This window comes from Acinonyx jubatus, chromosome C1 (assembly GCF_027475565.1).
Source record: "Acinonyx jubatus isolate Ajub_Pintada_27869175 chromosome C1, VMU_Ajub_asm_v1.0, whole genome shotgun sequence".
Taxonomy (NCBI): domain Eukaryota; kingdom Metazoa; phylum Chordata; class Mammalia; order Carnivora; family Felidae; genus Acinonyx; species Acinonyx jubatus.
The window spans coordinates 149,552,732-149,569,442 of NC_069381.1; the positions used below are offsets into that span (position 1 = coordinate 149,552,732).

At 35.0% G+C, this 16,711-nt stretch overlaps 1 protein-coding gene across 5 annotated transcripts in view; it reads right to left on the reverse strand.

Moving 5' to 3' along the window:
• The window catches only part of KCNH7 (potassium voltage-gated channel subfamily H member 7), a 638,553-nt gene that overhangs the window by 385,978 nt on the left and 235,864 nt on the right, over positions 1–16,711 (reverse strand). The gene's annotated exons all lie outside the window — the stretch shown is intronic.

Genomic DNA, 16,711 nt, shown 5'->3' on the forward strand with positions numbered 1-16,711 from the left:
TTGTGGAGTGTCAGCAAATGTGTGGGCAGAAATGAACTCAATATCCCACCTAATAGGCTAGTTCAAGATGATGGAGTAGCTTGCTAATGGAAGTTGCTTTACTAGTTTAACTGAACTTAGAGACATCAGAAAATAGAGCACCCTGGGATGATGGAAAGCTACCAAAGCTAACCAGGTAGTTTGATGTTTATAACTTCTAGTGGAGAACTGGATTTTTGATATTCAAATGTCCTCACTATTCAAATAGAATAATTCATTTTTTGAAAAGGTTGATGTTTAACTAGTGACCTAGTAACTCTTAAGAACTACTTATAGTACTTTCTACAATGGCCCAGAAAAAAAGATGTACTAATCTATATCATGTATCTATCTTCCTTATGAACAAACACTGGTTCTTATCTTCCGTTCTTACCTTTCTTGACAGCTATTCTTTAGTTCAGAGATCTGTGGTTGGTGGAAGTGGTTGACTGGGCAAATAATGAACCTTGAAATAATAATCTTTGTATATCAATAAAAAAAACAAAACATTTTATTATGAAAAGTCTTCAAAAGACACTAAACTGACTGTGTAGACTTGCACAAAGGAAATGCAAATGTCCTTGTGGCCTCATCACTTCATAGCCCTCAGGGAAATCCTATGGGACAACAAGGCTCAGAACACATTAGAGTTCCTCATACCATAAAGTTTTGTTACGGCTTCTGTGAAATTTGTCTTAAGTGTCATCACTGTAGTTTTAAAATTTCACAGGTTACCCATTGATATCCTGATTGGATTTTTACTACCTCACTTTTTTTTTTTCAGCTAAAACAATAGTTCTTTTGCTGAGATGAGCTGCACTAGATTTTTATGCCCTTTCCAAATTTATTAAACATCTTCCTTTTCAGCCTAGTCAAGCTGTTTAAAGAACAATCATAGTGCAGGTATAGAAAGTACTGAATAACTAAGCCAAGGCATTGATGATGAAAGGAAAATAGAAGACTTTTCTTGCATGAGTTATCTAAATGTAATAGGCTCAATGATTTTGCTGATCTGGCTAACTAGAGAGGCACCCTCCTCCTCCCTCATAATTCTGTTCTCTCCAAATTTGACCTTACCAGAGTAGAATCAACTTCAGATACTAATACACAAGTGGCTGTACTCTTTTTGCAGTAACTTTCAGAAAACTACTAAAAATTATGTGTGACCATGAGCATAGGAGATATAACACTAACAAACCAATACTTAACAGAGTCAACAAGCATCAATGTAATCTTCCTTTCCCTTCTTTCTTTCTTTCACTTTTTTCTTTCTCTTTCTTTCTCTTTCTTTCTCTTTCTCTCTTTCTTTCTTTCTTTCTTTCTTTCTTTCTTTCTTTCTTTCTTTCTTTTCTCCCTCCCTCTTTGCCTGCCTCCCTCCCTCCTTCCTTCCTTCCTTTCTTTCTCCTTCTCTTTTTCCTTTTTCTTTCTTTCCCTCTCCCTTTCTTTCTTTCTTTCTTTCTTTCTTTCTTTCTTTCCCCACCCCTTTTTTTTTTTTAATTGGAGATCTACCCAATGTGAATAGATGTTTTTTGAAACATGTTGCACTGAGTGCAAAGGAGCATGGGAACAGGACACAATGCAGGAGACTGATATTATTCATGCCTTCAACAATCATTTCCAGAACACATATCATATATCAGATACTATTCTAGGTTCCTAGGATATGTTAGCCATCAAAATGAACAAAAACATCTGTCCCTGTGGGACTCACCTGCTAGTGACAAAGGCAGACTATGAACAACATAAAAATAGTATTTAAGTAAATTTTATAATACGTGTTATGAAATGTGACAAGCAATGTTTAAAATATTTAGCAGATGAGGGCAATCAAGACAGTGGGTGAGGATGAAAATGTAAGGAGAGAGGGAAGTAGCAAACGGCAATTTCACACAGTAAGCCTTTTTAAGAAGCTGACATTTGAACAAAGATTTGAAGGGACTAGACAGTCCTCAAGTTAGTTGATCTCCAAGACCCTTGAACTATATAGCTGTGCAGAAAGTACACAGACTTGTTAAAAAAACAAAATCCAACCAAACAAATTTGAAGATCTAAAAGGCTTTGTTAAGCTATTCATGAATCAGGAAGCATTGCATCTAGCTCCCATCCCAAGTAGAGGGGAGCTCCCAGGAGCTGTATAAAATGGAAGGTTTTTATAGGAAGGTGGGTGGATCAAGAAAGTTATTAGCAAAAAAAAGAAAGAATTGTTCCAGCCAAAGTCACCTTCCCTTAGAGGGATGGGCAGGGTGTCTGGGTCATAAAGATTACCTCATCTTTTGGGGGGAGGATGGAGAGGGCCCATGTGACAGATTACCTCACTAATGCTGATCAGAAAATTCCAGATTGACTGGCTTAAAATTCCACTCCTGGAGAAATGAAACTGCAATTAAGTCTTGGTTTGCTATCCTGGAGCCAAGTGACTCTACCTTGGCTTTTAGTTTTCTTTTTAACTGACTAAACTGGGCAGAAAATGCCAAAAGCAATATATCTCAAAGAACAAACTGACAGAATATCGAGGGTCTCTATGGGTGCTGAAGGAAAGCACAGCCCAGAAGTGATTAGAATTTAAAGTTGATAATAAGGACTGAATGAAGGGAAGACAACATTCTTGCTGAGAGTTGGTAAAGTTTAAAGGTAGAATGAAATACATGCTGTGATAGGAATGAGTCCATTTTTTTAATGAGTAAACTTAATTTCATCCTATTGATGACCTGGGTTTCTCTGATTTCAAACATGAAACTTACACTGGGGATTTATGTGAGCCTAGGAAGGTTAATCAGATTAATTAAAAGAAACGACAAATCTGAATTCAACCCATTAACACAGAGGAAATAAGGATGAAAACTTTAAAAGAAGACATCAAATCAGTCTTTGCAAAGCCAGAGAGTCAATCACACACTGCAGCATTAGCTTCAAGGCTGTGTCACAGAAAAAAGGTGGCAACAGCATGAGTTACAAGGAAAAAGAACCACAGCCTTGCAGTATTCTGGTTGGAAATACAGAGACAGTACAGAGAATGTCTTGGAAGTTAACTTTTAATCTCACAAAGGAAAGAAAAACAAAATCATGTGAGCAAACAAACGTAGAGGCCAAGAGCAGGCCCCAAGATGGGCCACTTCGACAGGTACATTATTTTCAGTTAAAAACAATCATAACCCGGTAGATTCAGGAAAAGCTACCTATCTCCCACTCAACTTCCTGCTGATACCAAGGAGTTATTAACAGAGGTTGCTCTTTACCTAAGAAATGTATCCACATTAGAGAGCAACCTTTGTTTTCTAAAAATCTTTCACTTTCCTGATAATGGTCTTACTCCCCTTTGTATCCCCAGACTCTTTCCTTCTGCTTAGTTCAAAGAAGTGTCTTGTTGCCTCACAGTCTTTGGAATTTCCATGTCTGTGTAAATTCCCCTACCTATGATATTAAATTTGATTTTCTCCTATTAATCTGTCAAATGTCAATTTGATTCTTAGTTCAGCTAGAATGGCTGAGAAAACTGAAGGGCAGAGAAAATTCTTCCTCCCCTCCCCAACACAAACAAAAAATCCTGGACAAACCTTAGCTAAGGTGGTAAAATAAATATGACTTAGCAATTCTAGATAGGATTAAAAAAAGAATACAATGTTATCAATATCAGATAAAATTCATGTTGAAATGAATATAATGGTTATAGAATTGAGAAAATTAATATAACCCATAAAGTGTATACAAAAGAATTAGTATAATTCATAAAATATTTTCCAAGTTAAGTTATATCAAATGGATGAACTTATATATGGCACACATACTAGAGATAATTTAGAGGCACAGGATGTACATTAATTCATTTATAAAAGTTAAAAGGCAGGTTGATATATTTAATGTTATAGGGTTTGATTTATGTAATTTTCATCAGCATTTAAATTTTGTTTGACTTAGGTTTGGGGTTGTATAAAAGGATGTGTGACCTTGGATTTATTTTTGCTCAAGTTCTCATGTACAGAAACAAAAAGGGAAAAAAGTTATGCTTCCCAATATTTTAATAGAAATCACGCCTAATCTGAAAGAATCTCATTGAAAATCTATGTCTCAATCTTTTACACTATGATAAATACATGTTTTTAAATCTTCATCAAAAAAAAAAAAAACTTAACTGGCTTTTTTCTTTCTTTCTTTGAACTTCCCAAGACTTAGTTCCCTTATATACAATTTCTAGGCCAAGTTTAAAAAAAAAGAAAACAGAATAATAATACCATCAACAATATTTTTCATGAACACTTGATTCTTCTCCCAAGACTCTTTTGCTATATGTATAATATGGTCACAGAACAATAGCCCATTGTTGTGATACTCTGGTCCTCCTGATTTCTGGATGTCTTGGATTTCTTCACATATGGAACATTGTATCTAACCTTTGTTTTAAGAGGAAGTCATTCATACTTTCCAAAGAAGGAATTCAAATGGAAATAGAAAATCATGACACCCTTCATAATAGCTAAGTTACTTTCCACCAAAGTATTGTATCATTTAATGTTCTATGACAAGAATGATGAATAAAAGATAAGCAAAATAAATGAGAGAAGTCTTTCACTTTTTCCTGTTTATATTGGTTAAAAAGAAAACCATAAAGTAATGAATCACCGAATACTACTCCTGAAACCAATACTGCACTGTACGTTAACTAACTAGAATTTAAATAAAAAATTGAAAAGGAAAAAGAAAAAGGAAAACCATAGAACTAAAATGGAGCCACTCAGGCCAAGTCACCAAACCAGGGCTTAATTACCTTAGTTACAGTTTCAACCTCTCCCCAAAATGCAGTCTTAACCAGTCAGGAATCTTCTGGTCAGCACTAATGAGGTAATCGGTCAAATGGGTCCTATCCACCTCTCAAGGGAAGATGAGGTAATCCACCAAAGAAAACCCACTGCCCTTCCCCCTAAGGGAAGGTGACCTTGCCTGGAAAAATCTTTTCTTTTCTTTTGCTAATAACTTCTTTGCCCAACCCTCTTTCCCATAAAAACTTCTATTTTGTACAACTCCTAGTAGCTCCCCTCTACTTGCTAGATGGGATGCTTCCTGATTCATGAATCATTTAGTAAAGCTGTTTAGGTCTGCAAATGCATTCAGTTGATTTTTTTTAAGAGATTAAATCCCATATTAGCTTTTCTTCTGCTGTCTCTCTTGTGGTAATTCATATTTTCTATGTCAGTAAGACTTATTGCTCTATGTAACTGATGGTTATATTTACCTAAGGTGGAGGCTGACTGTACAAGTAATCCATTGTATAAAATTTTACCTCAAAATTATTAAAAGGAAAGTATTTCCATAACCAAATGAATGTTCAGCAGAAACAAATGACATTTTTGTTTTATTTTTATGCTAAAGTCAAACCAAAAACCTCTAGAAATTAACTAACAGAAGTCTAACTACCCAGGATCATAAAGAACACAAGAGAAAGATTTTTAAGAAGAAAATATCACTTTGTTGTTTCAAGTATTTTGTTGTTTTCCAGTATATACCTGGTATCTCTTTAAAAACACATCAGTTAATGTTCTATTTTTGTCTAATGGTTTTCTCTTATAGACCTTCAAATAAGTCATTTTTTCAGCTGAAAACACAGGGTTAAAATAACTAAGCAGAAGTCACATAAATAATTTATTGTGCTCACTCAGGATCATATTTTGAAATTATCCCAGAGCAGGAATTTTTACCTGTGATTCAGGGAGTACTTTAAGTTAAAGGTGGGAAAAAAATTCTACCACAATGGCATTAAAAATTGCTTTGACTTTGTTACTGATAGAAAGTAAAGACAGTTTCATATCAAGTATATTGTTGTAAATATCTCAAATTATTATTTATACTCATCACTTTTGTTCTTCTTATTTAATATGTTATTGAAGAAAGGGGTGCCTGGGAGGCTCAGTGGTTAAGCTTCTGACTTTGGCTCAGGTCATGATCTCATAGTTCCTGAGTTCAAGCCCTGTATTGGGCTCTGTGTTGACAGCTTGAAGCCTGCTTCCGATTCTGTGTCTCCCTCTCTCTCTGCCCCTCCCCTGCTTGCTCTCTGTCTCTCTCTCAAAAATAAATAAACATTACAAAAAAATGTTATTGAAGAAAGACATTTACATGTCATGAAATTCCATATTTTTAAAACCATGTAAATTTCTATAGTTTCTGATAGATGATAGATAGATAGATAGATAGATAGATAGATAATTGATAGATGATAGATAGATAGAGGTATTTGGATTTGGGACATTATTCTAAGATGGCCTTCATCGACTTCATCAAAATGTCAAAGAGGCACATAGTATAACATAAGATAAAGAAGTCTTGATTAATGATAGTCATAATTCTCATTTGATTTCTAAAGAATTTCTATGAACCTGATCAAGAACACATTTAACCTTAAAAGGCCATCCAGAATTTTACAAATGCTTATAATTTTGTCCTGATCTTTGTCTCTTTTTGCTTTCTTCACTTATTATGAAGACAGATATCATTTGTTGGGGGTGGGGGTAGGTGAGGTTCTAATATTTATGCTTTTTGTCATTTCAAATATTCCCAATGTTATTATTATTATTATTTTGGTCTATTTGTTTAATTTGACCAGCTTAGCTGTGGAAAATGTGGACATATAATTTCAATTTTCTTCAACACAGTTTTCTGCCATAATTATTTTTTGTATTTGAAACGTACATTGTAGTTTCTCTGATGCTTCTGAAAAGATTAGAGATTATGACTCAAACTAGGCCATTAAGATGCTCCTTCCTGGGGCACCTGGGTGGCTCAGTCTGTTAAGCCTCTGAATCTTGATTTAGGCTTAGGTCATGATCTCAGCATTCATTGGATTGAACCCCACATCGGGCTCTGCACTGACAGTGCAGAGCCTGCTTAGGATTCTCTCTCTCTCTCTCTCTCTCTCTCTCTCTCTCTCTTTCTCTCTTTCTCTCTCTCTCTGTTGCTCCCCCACTCACATGCATGCATGCTCTCTCTCTCTCTCAAAATAAATTAAAAAAAAAAAAAAAGATGCTCCTTCCCTAGACTCTGAATCATGAGCAGAGGGGCAAAGAAACTGAAAATGTGGGTATTCCATTCTATCAAACAGTGGTGTTAAATTTAGTGAATTCAACCTTTGGTTGAGTTGGCAAAATTCTAATATTCTTTCAGTCAATTTCTTATCATCTACATTAGTTGGAGTCAGCGTTGTTGAAACAAAAAACTAATTCTATAATCTCTCAGTTGGCATCCTAGAGGAATTACTGAAGATGGGACTATTCCATTTTGTAATTTTTAAATTAGTTTGGAACAAGCTGCTTACCCTTCTTTGCTAATAAGATTTCCTAAATGAAATACTTTGGGTTTAAGAATTATTTCTCCTCCCTGTTAGTTTCTCTTTTTACTTTCTCTTTCCCTCTAAAAGCTTAACAAACTCATACAGTTCATACATAGTCAAGTTGTAAAAGTTCTATTTGCATATTGAAAGGGAGCAGAATTTGCCACCCCAAAATTCCCTTTTGGCATAAGGATTATCGTGAGCTGGTTATTTTTGAGAAACTACAGACACAGGAAATCCTCAGAGAATGGTAGAAGTTGCCTCATTGTAAAAGAAATTTACATTTATAAGGGAAATCTCTCCATTAATAAGGATCTCTCCCTCTGTGTACCATGAAGAGGAGGGTGACTAAATCTCTAGAAACTTATCAGTGGAGAAGACAGGGACTCAACTGTGTATAACAACCATACCATGATTTTCTGTGTTTTGCCTGAAAACTCCCGCAATTTGCTTCCTCAATCCTCAACATCTTCATTCATCTTTAGCTAGATGTGGTACTTAAGGTGATCTCTTGGACCATTTTGTGGAGTTACTCAGTTTCCCTGAGTTTCTCCCACATACAAAGAAGGTGTATGTGTTAATAAATTTGTCTGTTTTTCTTTTGTTAATCTGTTTTTTATTACAGAAGGGTCTCAGCCAAGAACCTAGAAGGTAAGTGGGAGAATTATTTTTCTTCCCCTAGAAAATAATAGTTTACATGTTTTATGGGTTAATCATTTATATTTTAACCATTAATTTCAATTAAGATTGAACATGATATTAAACATTACTTGCTTTCAATCTTGAGTATAATATATATATAAATCATGTATACAAACGCATTTTCAACAAATACAAGGGAATGATATTGATTATTTATATATTTATTAAGTGATAATATTTATTATTCACTTTATAATATCCTTAGACATAGTCTTTCATTTCTTTGAGTGTATAACCCAAATCAATACAGTGGCTGTCACAATAATAAAGAATGCATTTGAGAAGGAAGAAATTGAAAATCAGGACAGGAAAAAGGAAGTAGTTGCAACAGACCCGGTTACAATTCTTAAGCTGTACACAAGTAATAGAAATGAGAAAAAGAAAAAAAAAAAAGGAAAAAGAAAGACATTGCAGAGTGAATCAGCAAGTTTGGTAACTGATTACATAAGAAGGGGAAGGGGGGATATGGAAAGTGTAAAAAATAAAATAAAATTTCTAGCAAAAATAAAATTAATGGATAGACCAGAAGAAGGGTTGGGATAAAATGGTAAAAATGATTAGTACAGATTTCAACATGAAGAGCAACTGAGGTATTAGTAACTTTTCCATGTGGAGATATCCAAGCAACAGGTGAAAGATCAAGGCTGGGTTTATAAATTTATAAATTATCTAACAAATGCAATTGTTGAAATGATGAGACCAGAAGAGTTAAGTCTAGGGACAGAACTTTGGGGAATTTACACTTACTTTTATATTTGCTTTTAAGAGATTAGGAGATTTAAGAGATGGATAGAGGAAGCGCAGATGGAACAAGGAAGCTGGGACGAGATATTCAGAAGAGTGCAATCACGAGAATGTAATTACTTCAAATCCAAATGAATACAATGCAAAGGGGGGAAAATGACCCTATGAAGAAGCCATAGGATTCAGCACTTAGCAGTTTCGGAAACTTGGGAAAGCAGCTTCAGAATGTTAAGAACAGGACTCACTGTGTATGAAATTTATTTTGGCCCCCAATACACATGAAATGCCTGGCTTCTAAGGTCTACATTGGGCTGGAAATCTGTGACTCTACATTGATGACTGCCACAATAAGTGTCTGAATGGAAATAAGAATTTTCTTACACTATAGTAGTCTTCCCGTTTATGTTTAACATTCTCCATTGTTATTTTTTCTCTAGAAAAATAGTAACAAAAATTAAACTTTTTCCAGAAGAATTTACTTTCTTTTGAATAGAGGATATTGCCAATTCAGTAATGTATATTTGTTTATTTTTTTTAATGTTTATTTATTATGAGAGACAGAGAGAGAGAAAGAGCACAAGCAGGGGGAGGGGGAAAGAAAGAAGAGAGAAAGAATCCCAAGCCGACTCTGCACTGTCAGCACAGAACCCAACGTGGGGCTTGATTCCACAAACTGAACAGTGAGATTATAATCTGAGCTGAAATCAAGAGTTGAATGTTTAACCAACTGGGCTAACCAGGTGCCCCTGTTCACTTATGTTTAAATATATGCACATTATATAATTAAAAACCCACAAATTTTACCAATCTGCTTTATTCAGTGTAACTTAATGCAGTTTATCTAAAAAATGTTTAGATGGAATCCTCATGTGATATTGTGTAAATGTAGATTTAACTGTAAAGATGGTCACAGTGAATAATTCCTAGCAAACACAAATGGAAGAACTACAATGTATCTTAAGATACATTACATTTTAAGATGTAATGACAGAAATTTCAACCACTTATGGACACATCCAAACAAACATTATTGTTTCATTATTGACTCATGAAAATTTTTACCATATTATTTATGTTATGACATGAAATACTAATCATGAGCTATAATTGACTTGGATTTGGGAATTAAAATCATCAGCATATTCTTGGTAAATCTCAATGACAATCTTGGGGCACCTGGGTGGCTCAGTCAGTTAAGCATCTGACTTTGGCTCAGGTCATGATCTCCAGGTTAGTGAGTTCAAGCTCCACATTGGGCTCTGTGCTGTCAGCTCAGAGCCTGGAGCCTGCTTCAGATTCTGTGTCTCCCTCTCTCTTTGCCCTTTGCCTGCTCGTACTCTGTCTCTTTCTCTTTCAAAAATAAATAAACATTAAAAAATTTTTTTAAATGACAATCTTAAAGAAAGCTAGAAGTTGTGTGTACCACAACCAGAGTAGTAATCCTATTTACATCTGCTTTATTGTTATTGGATTAGGTAAACTGAGGTCTTACTACTAACAAAATACTAAGTTAAGAAAAGCAAGTGACATTAGTAAATTCAATGTTTCACATTTTAAGGAATATGTTCTAATTACGTTGACTAAAATAAAGAATTCTATTTTTAATTTTCATAAGTTATTCATCAGAAATGAGTTGTTATAAAAGAAATATAAAAAGAAATATTAGCTTTTTTATTCAGTAGACTTCAAGAGACTGACAAAATTTTATATATCTTCCTCTCAAAATATATAAAAATATCAATAGTATTTGAACTAAAGAGGAGGCTAATCTTGGGGTGCTTGGGTGGTTCACTTGGTTGAGCACCTAACTCTTGATTTCGGTTTAGGTCATGATCCAAGGGTCATGGGATTAAGCCCTGCATCAGGCAAGAATGGAGCCTGTTTAAGATTCTCTCTCTCTCTCTCTCTCTCTCTCTCTGTCCCTATCCTCTACCAGCAATCTCTCTCTCTCTCTAAAATTAAAAAAAAAAAAAAGAGGAAGCTAATCTTATTTAGAAAAATAACCATAAGAGGTAAAATGACTTACCAAGATCAGTTTTAATAAGTCATAGGTTCAAATATAAACAATGCAGGAGCAATGGCCTTGCCTATTTGTTTGTTGCTATACCCAGAGTCTACGACAAGTCCTGGGATATATTAGAGTCCTCACAAATGCCTATTGTTGAAGTGACACTTATCCGGCTTCAGTCTCCTTTCTTTGACATCTGAGGAAAATCTCATCTCTGTTGCTTTCATTTGAAACTATTAACTAAACTAAATCAAAACACTTAAGGACTTGTTTTCAAGAGCAATTTAATTTAACTTATACAGAGAGTATGTCTAAAGTGACATTTGCTCTTAGGTAATGCAAATTCAAAAACAAATACCAACTAATCCTTTAGGTAAATAATCACAAAATTTAAAGTAATAGGACTTGAAACTATGACTTTCTTTAAAAGTCCAAGTTAGTCATCAACACATAAGCAGTGGTAAAATTAGGTCCTGTTTACATTGTGCTGTTATTTTATTTCCACCATTTGGGAGAGTATGAAGAAAAAAAAAATCTCTTCGTTTAAGAATATTTTTCTATGTTTAATTTTAGTAGTGTCTTTTTTTTATTTTTAGATTATTATTTTTTATTTGAATCTGTAAAGCTGTTAGAAAATATGGAATGAATTACTGAGGTAATCATCTGCTGTTTTACCATTTCCTTCTGGTACTAGCTAAAATTAAAATGGGAATATCAGTGTTTAGATTTTAAATGTTAGGGACGATTGAAAGAAAGGCTTCCAGACAAACCTCTCAACAAGTATTGAACAGGCAGGTGATTTTAGTGACTAGATTTCAGGTTCCCCAATTAGTCTATTTAACGCATTTTTCCTTTCTAAAAGTGCTGTCTTGAGGGTACTAGTGATGAAATGATACAGTTTTATTGCTAGAATTTAAATCTGTCAAGAAATAGAAAACAAAATACAATCTCCCTGAAATGACTATAGACTTACTTCGCCATCATCTCCCCCGACCCCACCAAAATGTATATTCCAGGAAGCTTTTGATCACAAAAATACCAAAATTCCTAAATAAAGGAACTGCCATGCAGAGATGATTATTTCTGCAGAGCTCAAAAACATGCTACAAAGAATTATGTGAAAGTATTCACCACCCCCCCGCACCCCGACACCATGTTCTGAAAGAACATGGTATCAGACCGTAAATTTCTCACAAGGTAATAAGTACAGCACACATTTCTACTACAAGTAAATAGCAGCCAAAGACCTTGTTTGTTGGGACAATTGTCAAGTTATATGGTTTCTCCAAAATTTAGCACCTATCAGACACACTGCCATCGAGTGCTATGTTTTCATACACTCCACCATTTAATCCACGATTCTGCACCATGCACTTCTGAGGTGACCTTAATCTCAATGAGCTCACTGTACCTGGGCAGAATCAAAGCTAGAGTGAATACAGTGAGTAAGACTGGAGATTATATATGCAGACCTGGTCTGTTAACGCCAGGGAAACAAAGGACAAGAATCTATCCTTTCTCTGTTTCCATGAAACCAACTGTGCCTGGAACATAGTTAGAGCTAAGTAAATATTTGTTAAATAAACAAATGGATATTTAATGAGTTTGTTCTAGGAAATATGAGATATTGAAAATTTGAGATTAGGTAAAGTCAGAAAATCACATATATATATATATATATATATATATATATATATATATATATTATTGTCAGGTTTAAACTTTAGCAATAAAGCTACATAATTTCATCAGTAATCTTCAAGATTGTACTTTTATCCCTGGAGAGGACAATCTCCTGAGCTCCTGGGCAATCATTAAAGATTGGTTAGTATCCAGTGTAAGCAGCAAGGTTATAATGGTATTGAAGAATATGTTTAAACAAACAGAAAAAAAATACTTTTTTTATAACCATCAGTCTTAAAATGTTGAGGAAATTCTTTAGCTTTAGGTAGTAATTTGATTTCTGTAGTTGTGTTAATGCTATAGACATGAAAATACATGCCATCAGCTCTGATAAAGCATTAAATTTGGAAGGAATTATTCCCTATACCAAAGGCTTTATTATTGAATCCTCTTATAGATTCATCCTGTATACTTAAAATGTGAATCAATTTACAGAAGTTGAAATAACTGAAAGCAAAAACAAACAATAAAAACTCTATTGCTCTTTAACTAAATTTTGAACTGTCACGATACACTATGCATGGGAGGAAATTTAAGAATACCATTATGAACTCATTTTGAGATCAAAGAAAGATAAAGGAAGAACAGTGATTTATTTAAGGAAGAAAAGGATGACATAAAAAATATTTAAATATAGTGTAATAGATCGATCCAATAAAAGTTTCTTGATGAATGACCTGAGAAGTTTTTGCCTTTTCAAGAAAGGAGACACACTTTCCCACCCTTTCCCAAATAGGTACATAATGATTGGGTCTCTGCTTCTTTTACCTCCAGGAGCAACAGTCATTTGTTTGGGAAAACTTAGATCTCTGAAGAGATTATTAAATCGTATTTATCTACATAATAAAGTGAATAGAGACATTGAGACTCCTGAATAAAAAGGGAAGTTGCCTATCCAGATAAGTGACTTGGATTGCTTTTTCTATTAATGGTGGTGATCAACAACCTAGTCTCACACACAGGTCATAGAAAGTGGCACATCCCTGAGGAGGAGGAGTTGCATGGATGTTACTGCAATCTAGGGAGAAATGTCCAGCACAGCATTGAGAGAGTGAATGTGATAAGAGAAATGCCATCTTTTAAGTAGATCTCTAAGGTAAGTCAAGGTACATCTTCAGTGGTGACCACAGTGAATTAATCAATCAAGTCTTTTCAATCTATTGGACGATGTAAGCCCTAGACCTCTACAAATTAAAAATAATAAAGATTAAAATGATTGTTTTTGAACTTATCACTGACATGGGTTGGAATGAAGTTGCAACCAGGTTTAATTGGATTAAGGACCAAATATAAGGAAGAAAGAAGGAAAGGAAGAAAAGAAAAAAGGAGTAAGACACAGAAAGAAGGAAGGAGGAAGGGCAGAGGAAGAAGAGAAGAGGGAAGAAAAACAAACAGAAAAAGGTAAACTTTTAGAATTCTTAAAACCAGAGACGCTCAAACAATTTAAACTTGTTACAAGTGTGTCAGTAATTACTTTCTAGATAATAATGGCTATTTGTTTCCCAAATTCCTTCTCAACATTGCTACAAATATTGTCAAATTAGGCTTCAGAGTCTCACCTATTAATACATTGAAAAGATACAAAACCCTGAAGAATGAGTATGTGATAACTTTGTGCATAATGTGATAATAATGTACAGGCATACCTTGGAGATACTGTATATTTGGTTCCAGAACACTGCAAAAAAGCAAATACAGTATTGCAATAAAGCAAGTCACATAGTTTTGTTTTGTTTTTGGTTTCCTATTGTATATGTAAAAGTTATATTTACACTACCCTCTAAGTCTAAGTGTGCAATAATAGCATTATGCCTAAAAAACTAAAGTACACAGCTTAATTTAAAAATCCTTTATCGCTAAAAAAATGCTAACCATCATCTGAGCTTCCAGCAAGTCATAATCTTTTTTGCTGGTGTTGGATTGACGTTAATGTCTGCTAGCTGATGAGCATGGTAGTTACTGAAGGTTGGGTGACTGGGCCAATTTCTTAAAATAAAACAACAATGACGTCTGCCACGTTGATTCTTCCTTTCAGAAACAATTTCTCAGGTGGCATGTGATGGTGTTTGTTTTTTTTTACCCGTTTTACCCATAGTGGAACTTTCAAATTGGAGTCAATTTTCTCAAACATCGCCACTGCTTTAGCAACTAAGTTTTGTAATATTTTAAATCATGTGTTTTGGTTTCCACAATCTTTACAAAATCTTCACCAGGGGTCGATTCTATCTCAAGAAGCCACTGTCTTTGCTCATCAATAAGAAACAATTCTTCATCCATTCAAGTTTTATCATGAGTTTGAAGCCATACAGTCCCATCTTCAGGCCCCACTTCTAATTGTAGTTATCTTGCTATGTTTACCACATCCACAGTTACTTCCTCCACTGAAGTGTTGAGCCTTTCAAAGTCATCTGTGAGGGCTGGAATCAGCGTTTTCCAAAATGCTGTTAATGCTGATATGTTGGCATCTTGCAATGAATCATGAATGCTCTTAACGGCATCTAGAATGGTGAATCCGTTTCAGGGCATTTTCAATTTACTTTGCCAAGATCCAACAGAGGAATTGCTATTTATGGCAGCTATAGCCTTATGAAATGTATTTCTTAGATAATAAGACTCGAAAGTCAAAATTACCCCCTTGAATTCTGCACTGCATAATGAATATTGTGTAGCAGGCATGAAAATAACATTAATCTCATATATCTCCATCAGAGCTCTTGAATGACCAGGTGCATTGCCAATAAACAGTAATAATTTGAAAGAAATCTTCTTTTTCTGAGAAATAGTTTGCAACAGTAGCCTTAAAACATTTAATAAACCATGTTATAAACAGATGTGCCATCATCCTGGCTTTATTGTTCCATCTAGAGCACAGGCAGAATTCATTTAGTATAACTTTTTTTTTTTTTTTTTTTTTTTTGAGAATGAGAGCAAGTGCAAATTGGGGAGGGACAGAGAGACAGGGAGAGAAAGAATCTTAAATGGGCTCCATGCTGAGCATGGAGTCTGTCATGGGGCTCAATCTTACAATATCATGATCTGAGCCGAAATCAAGAGTCGGATGCTTAACTGACTGAGCCACCCAGGTGCCCCGCATTTGGTATAATTCTTAAGCACCCTAGGATTTTCAAAATGGTAAATGAGCATTGGCTTCAACTTAAAGTCATGTGCTTCATCACCCCCTAACAAGAGAATCAGCCTATCCTTTGAAGCTTTGAAGTCAGGTCTTGACTTCTCCTCTCTAGCTGTGAACGTCCTAGATGGGATCTTCTTCCAGTAGATGGCATCTCCTTCTACCCTGAAAATTTGTTGTCTAGTGTAGCCACCTTCTTTAATTCTCTTAGCTAGATCTTCTGGATAACTTGCTGCAGCTTCTACATCAGTGCTTACTGCTTCACCTTGCACTTTTGTTATGATGGCTTCTTTCCTTAAACCTCATGAAACAACCTCTGCTCGCTTCAAACTTCCTTCTGCACCTTCCTCTCCTCCCTTAGCTTTCATAGAATCAAAGTGAGTTAGAGCCTTACTCTGAATTAGGCTTTGGCCTAAGAAAATGTGGTGGCTCGTTTGATCCTCTATCCAGAACGCTAAAACTTCCTCCAGATCAGCAATAAGGTTATTTTGCTTTCTTCTCATTTGTTTGCTGGAGCAGCCCTTTTGATTTCCTTTAAGACCTTTTCCTTTGCATTCACAACTTGGCTAATGCTTTAAACAGACTCAGGAGGTCTGGTTTTCAACATGCCTTCCTCACTCAGCTTAATCATTTCTAGAATTTGATTTCAAGTGAGAAATGTGCAACTTTTCCTTTCACTTGAACCCTTACAGGCCAGGATTTCTAACTGGCCTAGTTGCTGTATTGTTTTGTCCCAGGAAATAGGGCAGCCCAAGGAAAGAGAGAGAGAGGGGGGATGGCCAGTTAATGAAACAGCCAGAATAAGCACAACATGCATCAATGAAGTTTGCCATCCTATATGAGTACATTTCATGGTGTCAAAACTATTATAATAGTAACCTCAAGGCTCCCTGACCATAGGTCACCATAACAAATATAATCGTAATAAAAAAAATTAATATTGTGAGAATTATCAAAATGTGAGACAAAGACAAAATGAGCAAATGCTATTGGAGAAATGGTACTGATAGACTGCTCTATGCGATTGCCACAAACCTTCAATTTGTAAAAAATGCAACATCTGCAAAGTGCAATAAAGCAAAGTACGATAAAATGGGGTATGCCCGTAGCT